Source organism: Equus quagga, chromosome 8 (genome assembly GCF_021613505.1).
Source record: "Equus quagga isolate Etosha38 chromosome 8, UCLA_HA_Equagga_1.0, whole genome shotgun sequence".
Taxonomy (NCBI): Eukaryota; Metazoa; Chordata; class Mammalia; order Perissodactyla; family Equidae; genus Equus; species Equus quagga.
The window spans coordinates 79,444,892-79,458,860 of record NC_060274.1 but is presented as its reverse complement, the minus strand read 5'-3'; the positions used below and the strand labels follow the sequence as shown (position 1 = coordinate 79,458,860).

The 13,969-nt window shown below is 39.3% G+C and overlaps 1 protein-coding gene across 3 annotated transcripts in view; it reads left to right on the top strand.

Moving 5' to 3' along the window:
* The first annotated feature begins 251 nt into the window (after positions 1-251).
* The window catches only part of HYCC1 (hyccin PI4KA lipid kinase complex subunit 1), a 74,833-nt gene continuing 61,115 nt past the window's right edge, over positions 252-13,969 (top strand). For all 3 annotated transcript variants that reach the window (XM_046670154.1, XM_046670153.1, XM_046670155.1), the window contains exon 1: positions 252-433. The gene's annotated coding sequence lies outside the window, so the exon portion shown is untranslated. The remainder of the gene's footprint in view (positions 434-13,969) is intronic.

Below are 13,969 nucleotides of genomic sequence, written 5' to 3'. Positions count from 1 at the left end.
CGGTCAATCTTCTCCCCTTGGGCGCCCCGACCACGCCCATTGCTCAGACCACGCCCACCGAGGGCGCACTCCCTCCCACCGCACGGCTCTGCCTCAGGCCTAGCAGAGGAAGATTCTCATTGGTGGAGAAGTTGTTCTGGTCCCGCCCTGGGGCACGGCGATAGGCCGAACTGGCGTGGGGCGGTGGCGGTTGGCTGCCTGGCGACCGGTCCCCGGTCGTGCCTGTCAGAGTGGTTGGCGGCAGTGGCGGCTCTCGGGGCTGGCTTGTCAGTCAGTGAACGGAGGGGGAAGATGGCTCGCCCGGACCCGTTCTGCTAGGAAGAAGGGGGGCAGTTGGTGCTGCCACTCGGGGGAAGGCAGAGCAGCGGCCGTCGCTGTCGCTGCGAGCCAGACAAGTCGAGGTTCTGGAGGTGGAGCTCGAGGAGTCACTCTGGTGAGTCCTGCCGAGCAACCCACGCCGGGCCCCCAGGGCTGCCCGTGACCGATAACTTTTTTTGTCAGGGAGGAGCCGGGGCGAGGCGTTGGCGGGGAGGGGACCGGGACTTTGTCCCCGGGGCGGCGGCTTCGTTGGGGTAACGGCTCCCGCGCGAGGCGTCGCGGGTGGGCTCGGGGGCCGTCCGGGGGGCGCGAGCGGCCGGCCGGGTGAGAGGGCTGCGGCCGGCGGCTGGTGGCCCCGAAGTTGGGCGCAGCCCGCCTGTGCCTGGGCGGCGGCGGCTTTGTGCGCGCGGACTGGCGCTTTCTCCTTCCCGGCGAGGAGCGGTGCAGACTCCGGCGTGACCCGGGTGCAGCCGCCTCGGCCCGACCGGCGGCCCCTGTGCGGGGTCGGCCTGGGGTGGGAGCCCCCAACCCCACCCCGCCGCGGCGGATGCTCCGGCCTGGCCTCTTCCACCCCATCCAGCCCCTCCCTCCCACTCCAGCGAGGCCACCGCTCGCCGTCCAGTCTAGCGGCCAAAATGGTCACCGTCGACCCCCTCGTCTCTGACAGCAACGTCCTCCTCGGTCTTTGGTCCCCTGCAGGGCGAAGAGATTCAGAAAGCAACCAGGATTCCTTCCCTGCTCATTACACTGGAGATCTCTTCAGCCCTTGCCCCTTCTTTCTATGAGTTATTCTTCTCCCGAGGCTGATTTTAAAATACTCGAGAATCGTCGGGGTTTTGTCTAAGAATTGTTGCACTAAAACACCACAAGTTTGCACGCTTTGGCAAAACTGGGTATCCGCCCTTCAGCGTGCACATGTGGGCTTTGTACCCTTGGAGTTCAGACATTCCTGAAGGATTTCATTTTGCCCTGGCGGTTTCGTACTGCACAGAATCGGTCCTCTGATACACTGTCACACGCCGGACAGCCGCTGCGCTCTTCAGGTAGGGGGAGTTTGTTCCACGGGCGGCTGCTACTTGTCTCAGAGCCCGTTCTGTAGGCTGTAGGGCCAGGTTGTCCTTTTGCAAATTATTTGTCCTTTGGGTCACACAGTAGTTTTTGGAACAGGTATACCACTTCTTTGGTTCATGTAACACTTTACAGTTTGAAATTGTCAGCTTTTAAAATCTTATCTGCTCAAAGTCGGAAGGATCTCGGTAAGCTTGAGGCCATCAATGTAATAGTCCTGGGGGCCTTGTTTTCCACATTCTCCTAAATCCACAGACTCCACCTCCCCTCAATTTCTAAGGATTTTTTTTAAGGACATTTTAAGGTTTACAAGATGAATATTAGTACAAAGCACCGTATTTGTGAAGTGCAGTGAAAGGCAAGAGAGAAAAGAAATCTTTAGGATCTGCTTGGCCAATAAATAAGTAGCTTCAAAGTCAGTTTTTCAAATAGTTTATTAGTTCCTTTAAACAAAGTGGCAAGGCAGAAAATCATCACCTATTCAGAAAACAAATTCTGAATTTGGCTTGTTTTATCCTTTTTCGATTTACTACAGTTCTTACCATAGGGGTATTATAAACCCTCTTAGTTATCAACATTAACAATAGGTACCTGGATCTGACTACCCAGATGTAGCATTAGCTAGGTCAGTATGTTATCCCTGCTATGCTTTCTTTGTTATGTTTCTATTTTATGAAATCTGCTCTTGCTTGCATTTTTTAGAGTGGTGTCATTTTGATAGTCAGAGTTTACATATATCTTATAGTCACCTGTTTTATTCAGGACCCTGTTGCCTGGTATTTATTTTATAATGAATATTAAGAAATTTAAAAAATGTTAGCATCAAGACCATTTTTGGGGTATTAAGTTTACATTTTGTAAATAACTGAAATTATGCCAAACAAAAATTTATTTTGCACTGACCCAGGCTGAATAGGTATTAGGGGTACAGAAATGAACGTCATAGCTCTTGTCATCAAGGAATTTACTGTCTAATGTTTAAGATAGATGAGTAAAGTAACAATTATAATACTATGTAATAAGTGTGAATAGAGATATGCCTAGTGTTGTAAGGGAGCAGAGTAGGAGATGGCTAACTCAGGGTGGATGTAGGTAGAGTCAGGAGCACACAGTAGAATTTTGAAGTATGATATAGTTTTGCCAAGTGCAGGAGGTAAGTGAATAACCTTCCAAGAGGAGAATGTAAGTGAGAAGGCAAGGAGGCATAAGAAACTGTGGCAGTTTAGAGAAATCATTGTCAATAATAAGTCTAAAGTCAGTAAGATTGTCATTGACATGACTTGAATGCACAAGTTAGATAGAGAAATGGTGGAAGATGAGTATAGTGAGGGTGGTAGAGGGCCAGACCAGGGCATTGTATCCCCTTGCCTACAGGGATGAATAAGAAGACATTTAATGGATTTGTGTTTTAGACCCTCACTCTGGCAGAGTGTGTTAGAATCTGATAGGTCCTGTTACCTTTGGGAAGAAAGAAGGAGGAATAAGGACCCTGAGGGTTTGACTTGGTTGCATTGATTGGAAATGAGGAACACATAAATGGAGGGAAAATGATGAATTCTATTTTGGAATTTCTGAATTTGAGGAAGCTGTAGAGCATTCATGTGAAGGTGTAGATAGATGTTTGGATCTATGGATGTGGAACTTATAAAAGAAATCAGGATTTGAGGGAATACTGGGGGTTGAATTGAAGCCATGTTGATTTGGTTATGTTGAAATGACTCAGGGAAAGTCTTTAGCATGATAAAAGCAGTAGCTAGAGAACAGGCTGACAACGAGCAGAAATAGGTAGAAGAATAACGTGAAGGAGATAGAAGAGTAGTAGTTAGAAAGGTAGGAGGAACATTGGGAGAGATGCTAAGATTGGAGAGATTTTCAAATGGGCAGGGAAATGAGTCAACAATTTTGAATGCAGTAAAGAGGTGGCAAGTAAGTAGAGGACTCCAAGGTCCTGTGAATTTGTCGGGAGTCCATAGGTGATTTTAACAAATACAGTTTTAGCTGAGTGGTGGTTCAGAAACCAGTCATTGGAAGATTGAAAAAGAATAGGTAATGATAAAGTAGACGTGATTGAGTGAGGCATTTCAAGAAAACCGAAGTGAAGAAAGGAGAGAATGATACCTATAGAGCAGTGGTTCTTAATCTTAGCTGCACATTTATAGTCATCTAGGGAGCTTTTAAGAATCTTCATTTCCGGGGGAACCTCCATACCAATTTGAGGGGTGGGATGTGACCCAGGCATCAGTATTTATTTCAACAGCTTTATTGAAGTATAATTGGCATATAATAAACTATGCATATTTAAAGTATTCAATTTAATGTTTGACATATGTTTACACTTGTAAAACCATCACCATGATCAAAATAATTGAACATATTCATCACCTCCAAAAGTTTCCTCGTAATCTTCATACTTTGTAATCTCTTCCTCTCATCCCTGGGAAACCTCTGATCTATTTTCTGTTACTGTAGATTAATTGCATTGGTTTTTTCCGAAGTGGGTGGCCAGATCCTTCTTCCTAGTCTGTTTTAGTCTGGAAGCTCCTCTGAAACCTGTCCACCATGGGTGACCCTTGAAATACCACTGGCATCTCTTTCAGCATCACACAGCCACCACAGTATGAAAACCAACATACAGGCGATGCAGTTCCCAGACTAGGAATTGAACCTGGGCCATGGCAGTGACTGTACTGAATCTTAACCACTAGAGCACCAGGGCTGGCCGTTGCATAGGTATTTTAAAGTTCCCTGGGTAATTTGCATAGGTATTTTAAAGTTCTCTGGGTAATTCCAATGTGCAAGCATGGTTGAAAACCACTGCAGAGGGATACAGGTTGAAGGAATGTTGTTTGTTCCTTTACATACATTAGGAAAGTGAGAAGTAAGAGATTCAGGGAAGATAAAGTATTTATTGGAACTAAGTCCCTAGGGAGATAGAAGTGAATGGAATTCAGAGCTTTGACCAATCAGAAAGGAAGACAATTCTGGAACAACATCACTAACCAAGAATGTGATGTTAAAGGTAGTATATTTCTTTGTTATCAGCATAAAAGTTGTCATCATGTAATATCAAAATTAGTTCTCTTAAGTACTCAGAAAAATTGGAGAGCATCTTAATATTGTAAAAATGGATGCCGCTCAGGAAAATCACTTAAATGGAGCCTGAGACCCCTGGTACCAGCATGTTATGCTTTGTCGTTTTTGGGAGGGAAGCAGATGGAATTAACAGTTTGACTCTTGCTTATTGTTCAGAGCCAAGTACTGCCAGAGTCTTTTTGACCCTCTTGGAGTTAGGCTGCATATCTGCACTGAGGAAAGAGAACATTTAACATTCGAAAATCTCCTGTTTTAAGCATCTTTGCTCAGAAGAAATCCTGCTTGCTTGCCCTTTGTATATATGCCTTTTAAATACATTGGAGGAGAAAATCAGTCCTCTGTCTCCCAAATGAGACAAAGAAGAGTTGTGATTAGAAGTTGTGGAAGGCCCATACTTTGTATCCTGAGAAAAATAATACCTATATTTCCCCCATCCACTTTTTAAAAAAGATTTCTGGCTCAGGATTTGGATATAGGTAAAAGCTGAGCCCTACCGGTTCTGAGTTCCGGGGTGTGTTCCTTGCTCTTGATTCTTACCTTTGGCAGGGGGCTGAAAGCGGAATGGCTAATATATAAATATTATTTGACTTTGTATTTGATCATAAACAAAGGTGGAGTGAAAACTTTTGTCTGATTGTTTCTTAGAGTTCTGAAAATTTCTTTCATTGTATACAATTCAGTGTATCTTACTGTATGGTTGGGTGAATTCCTGTTATCTTTTCCAAAACATTTTCAGCATTTCTCATATATTTTTTCAGATTACTTTTAATTCAGTTTATTAAGATCCCAAAAGAACCCCACTGGAATTTCTAAATTAATTTTTTAGTTGTGATATCACTACAGTATTTTCAAGTCATCTTTTTGTAGTTTTGTAGTTTTTTTCATGTGGTTCTGCCTATTTTTAAAATTAATTTTGAGTATTTTAAAACTTGTTGTTGCTAGTGTGAATGGAATCTTTTTCCATTGTATTTTAAAGAGGATTACATCTTCCTGATGGAACATAGAAAAGTAGGTGATTTGTGTATACTCTTTTCCAATTGGTCATCTTATGAAACTCTTAATTCTAATAGTTTTTTTTTTTTTTTTGAGGAAGACTGGCCCTGAGCTAACATCCATGCCCATCTTCCTCTATTCTATATGTGGGATGCCTGCCACAGCATAGCTTGACAAGCGGTGTGTAGGTCCACACCTGGGATCTGAACCAGTGAACCCCAGGCTGCCGAAGTGGAAGGTGTGAACTTAACTGCTGTGCCACCGGGCTGGCCCCTTAATTCTAATAATTTTTATTGGATTTTGTAATAAGGCAGTTGTAGATTTGTAAATGATGATAATTTTATCCTTCTGCCAATATTTAATCCTTACTTCTTTTTTTAAATTACATTGATCAGAATGTCTAGAATAATATTAAATTATAGTAGTGAATAGTGAACATGTTTGGCTCATTTCTCATTTGAATGAGAATGCCTTTAGGGTTTCACAGTTGTGTATTCTTTTTGATAATTTTTTTCGCATATTAAGGAAATAGTCTTCTGTTCCCTTTTTTTGGAATTGAGATAAAATTAGAAAAAAGATATTAAATTTGATCACATGCCCTCATAATATACATTAAGATGATCATATAGTTTTTCTTCTTTTTTCTTTCTGCTTTATCTCCCCAAACCCCCCGTACATAGTTGTATATCTTAATTGCAGGTCCTTCCAGTTGTGGGATGTGGGATGCCACCTCCACGTGGCCTGACGAGCGGTGCCATGTCCGCGCCCAGGATCCAAACCCTGGGCCGCTGCAGTGGAGCGTGCAAACTTAACCACTCAGCCACGGAGCCGGCCCCTAGTTTTTCTTCTTTTACCTATTGGTTGATGAATTATATTAGAAGATTTCCTAGTAGATTTCACTAAACAATTGATCTCTTTGGAATACAAGGAACCTGATAATAGCATACCTCTTTAAAGTAGTGCTAGATTTGATTGCTCTGTAAGATTGGTTTTTACTGTTCCTTTTGTATTACCTTTTTTAGGTTTTGGTTTCTGAATATGCTAACTTTGTAAAATTAAAAACAAAAAAAGAGAGAGAGAAGCTTTCCATCTTTTGGTGTGCTCTGGCAATTAATCTCTTTCTTGAAGGTCTGAAATAGTTTAGCTGTAAAAATGTCTAGGTCTTTTTGGATTGAATACAATTTATTGACATTTTAATATGTGCTACTTCCTAAGTACTCTGCGTAATTAATTTTGTTTAATCTGTGCACAACTTTATTATTATCCTTATTCTACAGATAAAGATACTGAGACTCAAAAAGGTTAAGATACTTATTCAAGATCAACAGGTGGTTAGAGGTAGAGAAAGTTTAAACCCAATTCCTACCTGTAGCCATAACTCATGTTTTTTAATCAGTACCTTAATTTTTTCCTAATCAGGACTCTTCCCTCATTCTCTATTACTGAGAAGTAAATTTAATCATTTTATTTGAGTGTCTTATTAAGTGTTTTCCTCTTTGGCTAATTAGTTTCAGTTTTTGGTACCCTATCATAATTTTTACTGATTGTTCTGTGTTGATATCATATCTTATGCTATTTTAACAAATACAGCCCAGTGTGGTTGAGAGAAGATCCCAGAATGGGAATGGGATGAGATTTGTGTAATACAGTTTATATAATTCATATTTTAATTTTTTGGATGTTCAAGATCAATTTGCATTCCTGAATCCTGTTTGTACCTTGTTAAGAATGTTAAGTGTAACACATGAAAGATCAAGGAGTTTTGGAAACAGTACTTCTCCGTTCTAGTTTAAATATTTGTCATTGTGGAAGCTTGCATCAGGGTGGCCTTTTAGTGGTAAATGTTCAGTGATATTTGTTTGGTGTGTGTTTTCTTGGACAAAGAGTCTTTTGATTAGTTGATGAACATTAGTTGCTTTCTCATATAAATGTATAAGGATTCCTTCAGTTATTTGCATTTGACTTAATGAAAACATTGTATATGAGTTCTTAAACTGTATTATAAAAATTATTTGAGGTTTCAGCTATTGGAAGACTTGCATTTACACTTTTATAGTATGATTTATAGGCTTGGAAATTTAAGAGAATATTGTCAACCTTAAAAGTGCTTAAATTGAGCAAGCATTTATGAACTCTGTTTTTATCTTTTTGAGCTCTTCAGGTTTTCCCCCCCTTTATATGTAGCTAGCATTTAAATAATTCAGTTAGGGTATTGGTTCTAATCAACATACACATACTATACTACCCACCTCCGCCCATGGAGGGCATAAAAAGTTGCCAGGCTGTCCTCTGTAAACTTACCAGGCACGTCGATGCCCTTTTGATCCAAATTTCAAGGTTCCTGCTGATTTGTTAATCCATAGATATTACCGTGGCGGATGGAGTGACAACATACCCCCGAAAGCTGTGGACACTTTAGTATTTAGAAGAGAGAGAGAGACTATTTTTGGAAATTATGAAACTTTAAGCAGATCCTGATAAGGGAACTGAGAGGAAGGTGGAAGTATTTTAGAAATGGAAAGGGAGAGAAGCATCAACTAAGTAGGGAAGGTAGAAATGTGCAAATCAAATAAACTGTTAGAGAAGTACAGAAAATCACAAGAATGTTTATACAGGTGAAAGAACCAGAATATCAAAGTCGTGAGGTCTTAGTAGAGTTTCAGAAAATAAGATGCTTGTGGTAAGGTTAAAGAGAAAGAATGAGTATTGAGAAAGAACTAATAGATTTGTCATTTATAAGGTCATGGAGAGTATATGATGAGAACCAAATACGTACTACTGTAAAGGGGTTAAGGAATAAATCAAAGGTCAAATAATTTGAGGCAGTGGCAGTAGATTAGGCTACTAAATCAGAAAGTTAATCAGTGAAGAATGAGTAAGGAGGGGAGTAACTGGAGGGCCTCGGAATCTGTTGAAGTCTCTCTCCCACCCCACCCCCATCTCCTCTTTCAGGAACTGTAAGATCCTGACATGCGTTCTCAGTTGTCCAGTTGATAAATATTTTGTTAGTGATAATTAGAGCTATCATTATTGAGCATCTACGGTGTGCCAGTGCTTTATTTTTGTTATTTTTAATTCCTAAAACATTCCTGTAATGTAGATGTTGTCACCTACTTTTCACAGTTGAGGAAACTGAGACTTAGAAAGTTTAAGTAACTTGCTGAAAAGTGGACATGAGTGTTTTGGACTCTTTTTATTATGCCTTGTGACTTCTATTTATTGAGCTGTGTTAAGACACTGGGGGGGGGGGGTTATAAAAGGAAGAATATAATCATAATCCCTCTCTTCATAGAAAGGTGTGCAAGAGAAATTTCAGTTATCCTTGCTGTAATTTGTGTTAACTATATTCTCTACTTAAAATGTTTTATGAAAGGATTCCTTTTAATAAGCTCCTCTTCTATAATATTTAATTTTTAACAATTACTTTTATTTGGAGATAAAACATTCTTTTTATCCATGATAATGATAGGTTGAGGGGAAAGGAAGGACAAGTCAAGAAAGGCGAAGGCCAAGAAAAGAGTAAAACTTGTTCTTTTCACTATGAGAACTTAAAATATATTACACAATTTTAGGTAGCATCTCAGAAAGGACAGCCTCTTCATAGAAATCACATTAAGCTGATAACAGATGGTAATCAGGGCAGATGCTTTTCATGTCACCAGATTATACAGCTCCAAAGTTTATTATAATATAATGTTATTTATTGAATTTGAATGCCCTCAATCAGGAATTGGTTATTGATGAAAGAGTTCAAACAGATGTTTAATTTTGTTATAAACACTTTCTTCAGAAACAATGCATAATTGAAAAAGAAATACTTGAACTGCTTTAGGGATTAAACATTCTTACAAGACTTTCAAGTGCTTTGGGAGGAACTAAGATAGAAATTTTTGCTGTACTAATTTTGGTTTCAAATTCAGCTGTAAAGCAATGTCTAAGTTACATTTTGTTATACTAGTATAAGACAATATTATTGAAAACTTTATTTTAAAAATAATTTTATAATTCAGCCTCTGCTAAAACAAATTGACTGTTACCTCAGTTAATATAAATCAACATGATCATACTAAACTATTTATTTCTGCTTTGGTTACTATAATTTTTTAAAACGAGAAAAACAGCTATATTAATAAGATCTACTGAGTTTCTGATTGAGAAGAATCAAAAAAAGTTTTGTAGTGCAGTGAAGATCCGTTACTTTTATTATTATGGCTCTATTAGTACATATTACCACCATTAACTGTGTTTACTTGCATTTTCTCATTGCACCCTCCCTCTGCCCTAACCATTTTCTAATTGAACATCTGAGCCTCTATTGGCAGACTTCGTTAATGGTTGAGAGGCTCATTCCAATTTACAAAAGGGCAGTGACTCACCCTAAGACATCACCCCAACCCGCAAGTCAATTGGAATTTAGTTCTCTTAACATTTCTCTCTTCCTTTGTTGGCAACATTAGAGCAGGGAAAACTGCCACTTAGAATGCAAAAGGCTTTAAAGGAATTAAAGTAGAGCTGTGCTTTGGAAAGTGTATTTCTGTATGCTATTATTTTTGGGGAAAGAGAGAGGATGGAGGGGTGAATGATAGCAAAATGATTGCAAGATAATATTTACATTGGGCTTTCTTTTACATTCCCTCCTTTTCCTCATAGCATTTGTTTTTATCATTTTACTTTATTTGCATATACCCTGATTTGCCTTGATTTGTTTCAAAAGGGATTAAAGGACACTTAATTCTGCTGTTTTAGGTTTACCTGTCCCACCTAATGGACTCTTAATCTCTCAAGTCAGGGACTGTCATGTTTATTTTTGTAAACCGAGCATCTAGGACATAGACATTTAATAGTTTACGAATAAATGGATGATACTTAAGCACCTCTAGTACAAGAAAAGAGAATCAGATTAATTGCTGGGATCCTAGTTTATTGCAGCTTTGATGGTGTCAGTATGCTGAATGGTGTCCCCCGCCTCCCCTCAATTGATATGTTGAAGTCCTAATCTCCAGTACTTCAGAATGTAACCATATTTGGAGACAGGGTCTTGACAGAGGTAATTAAGTTAAAATGAGGTAATTAGGGTGGGCCCTAACCCAGTATGACTGATGTCCTTATAAGTAGAGGAAATTTGGACATGACTTGTATAGACAGAAGACGATGTGAAGACACAGGGAGAAGATGGCTACAAGCCAAAGAGAAAGGCCTGGAACAGATCCTTTCCTTACGGCTCTCAGCAGGAACCAACCCTGCTGATGATACCTTGGTCTTGAACTCCTAGCCTCTACAACTGTGAAAAAATAAGTTTCTGTTGTTTCGACCACCTAGCCTGTGGTACTTTGTTATGGCAACCCTAGCAAACTAATACAGATGGCTTGTATGCTTGGATGTAGCAAAATCCCATATACCTTAACCTGTCTATCCCCAGGGAACAATGTGCCCAGCTCAATGCCAAACCTTAAAACTTTTTATATTTTCCCCCGGCAAGACATGGGAGAGAGAAATTGGGATGGCTTAATGGAGAAAGTAATAACTATTCTCCTCCTTCCACCTCCCCAACAGTACAGTCAGTGGCAAGCAGACTGCCAGCTATTTAGATCAATTGAATTTGTTTGGTTTGGCAAGGAGAAAGTGTTTATAGGGTATTTGTGTTCCTAAGGGTTCAAGAGCCTCTGCCAATAGACCTGGTTACTTTTTCAAAGTAGAAAATGGAAGAGGAAAATTGAATAAAATACTTTTTAATATGATGTTAATTTAAACTAATTGCTTGTATAAAATCTTAGCTACATTACTTTGCCTGTGTTATAAAAAACAGGGGCAGTATAATGTTCTTTTGGCTCATGCCTATTGCTTTGATAGTTGCCATACCCTCAGATATCAACCAGTCATACTGAGTTGCCACTGCCATTTTCAACATTTTTTTCTTTACATGCTTTGGCCATAAGCTAAATATATTTGCAATTGTTACCTTATTTCTTCTTGTCATTTTTTAATTTGGGTCATTTATCAAATAGTGCTGTCTTTAGTCAACTCTTTTTTTGGTGAGGAAGATTGGTCCTGAGCAAACATCTGTTGCCAATCTTTCTCCTTTTGCTTGAGGAAGATTGTCACTGTGCTAACATCTGTGGCAGTCTTCCTCTATTTTGTATGTGGGTTGCTGCCACAGCATGGCTTGATGAGTGGTGTGTAGGTCTGCACCTGTGATCCAGGCCCGTGAACCCCGGGCCGCTGAAGTGGAACATGTGAACTTAACCACTATGCCATGAGGCCGGATCCTAGTCAACTCTTTTACAGTGTTTTGAGATAACTTTGCTAAAAGAGAAAATTTTGAACATATACAAAAGTGGAACACTTCCTCCTTCATCATTTGGAAGTAGTTTACCAGAGTTCTGAGAATAGGGTAAACTAAATTAACAAGCAAACTGAATAAAGTTCTCCGTCTCAGAGTTAAAAAAAAAAATTGTGTTTGCCATAAATCTAAACAAAACAGGCAACAAAAAGCTCTAGCTTACGGGCAAGTAAGAATTTTAATCTAATTTTGGTATTTAAACTTCAGTCACATCCATGTGCTCTGGAGCACCCTTGTTAGCAGTCTGTAGTCACTGTGGTGAGTACCATTTCTTTTCATCCTTCTTTTCCTTCATTCCAGTTGTTGAGAAAAATACTGAAACCAGGAATTTCCTGAGTCACATGCTAACAAGTGGCAGAGCTAGGTCTAACCGGAAACTTTCACTCCAGTACCTCCCATGTTCTTTCTACGACCCTGTAGTTCTCAACTTGGCTGCCAAACAGAATCACCCAGGTGATTTATTTTCCCCTACCAATTTATTTTGGAATGAAAATATTTTAGTTTTCAATTTAGAATGAAAATATTAGGAGAAGAAAAGAATAAAGAGTCAATTATTCATGAGACAGGGTATCATAAACTTTGAACTGTTGTGTGCTGGAGGGGAGGGATTGTTGATAGCATGAATAGTGATGGAGAATGGGGACTCTGGAGCTGGGCTGCTTGGGTTCTAACCCTAGGTCAACCATTTACTATGTGTGAACTTGGACAAGTTATTTCTTTAAGCTTCAGCTTCCTTTTTTGGTGAAATGGAGATTATATTAATTTGCTAGTTAGGAAAGGTGTGAGGATTAAATGAAAATTCCCATAAAGCACTTAGCATAGTGCCAGACACATAAGTGCTTGAGGAATGTTAGTCATTATCACAATATTATCCATGAACATCTATCATTGCTATGTATGACACATTTGACTCACACTAAGTGTTTTCCAGACTGTATTCCCAATGATGCCAGTTGTGTCTGGACAGTAAGGGATGCCATAGTCAAATATATGTGGGAAAATATTTCATTCTAAATACCTTTCTTGGAAATTCATAACATAGATTTAGCATATTAAAGGCTCTGAGAAGTCCTTTTGTAACCATGGGCCCTGGAGGACCAGTTCAACTGGCTCCATCTCTTATCAGCAGAGTGATTAAAAATTGCCTTTCAGAAAATTTGCAGTCACATAGCCAGAGCATGTGCAGAAGAAGAAATTTTGACCTGAAATGACGACGAGACCAAAGAGTCTCCTCCCCACGGAACCAAAGGACCGGGACATAGCTGGAATTTAAAAGTCAGACTCTTATCAGAAGTGAGGGATCCCTCATTAAGGAAGATCCAGTGTACAGTGATCTTATTTTCCCTGATTCTACAATGATCATATGAGGTGTAGTTGGAAGGAGCCAGGAGTTGGTATTCTGGTAGTAGTTCTGTAACTGACTAGGAGAGTGGTCTTGTACTTAACCTCTGTATACGTCTTGATTTCCTAGTGTGAGGTGAGTGGGCTAGATCTCCAAAGTTCTTTTCCTCTAACTCTGAAATTTGAAATTGTGGACTTAATAGAGATTTCAAAGAATATATTTTTTTCCTTCTTTTTTTACATAACAAATTAAGTGAGGTAAATGACTGTAAAGAGTTGGTTTCATTAAATGTATGTCATTGAAACTTGCTTATTAAATTTGACTTTTTTAGCCTTGGTATCAACTGTCATACAGCCAGTCTTGGAAATATGTTCTAGAAATAGGAGCTGTGCTCCTGATCAAGTTCCTGATGACAAATTCATTAAAGAAATAGTCACAAACAAAACTACAGAAGCTTTGAGAAATCTGGTTATGAAAAATTTCTTAAGCAGGTCAAATTCTGTGTATGGTAAGAACTTGAGGGTTTTTTTTTACAGTCTTAATTTAGATTACTTTGTCATATCCTGATAAGTTTGTAGCTAACAAATAACAAATAATAAAATCTATCCTCAAATATAGATCATTTGTTGAACGGCATTTTCCCAAACCAATACTAGTAATGGTAACTTACGTTCACTTATCATTCTACAATTTACAGTGGTTTAACATATTTTACTTCCTCCTACTAACTATTATGTGTAGTAGGTAGAACAGCTATTATTTTTTACACTTCAATGTCCCTTAACAGTCAAGTCACTTAAACTTTCTGAGCCTTA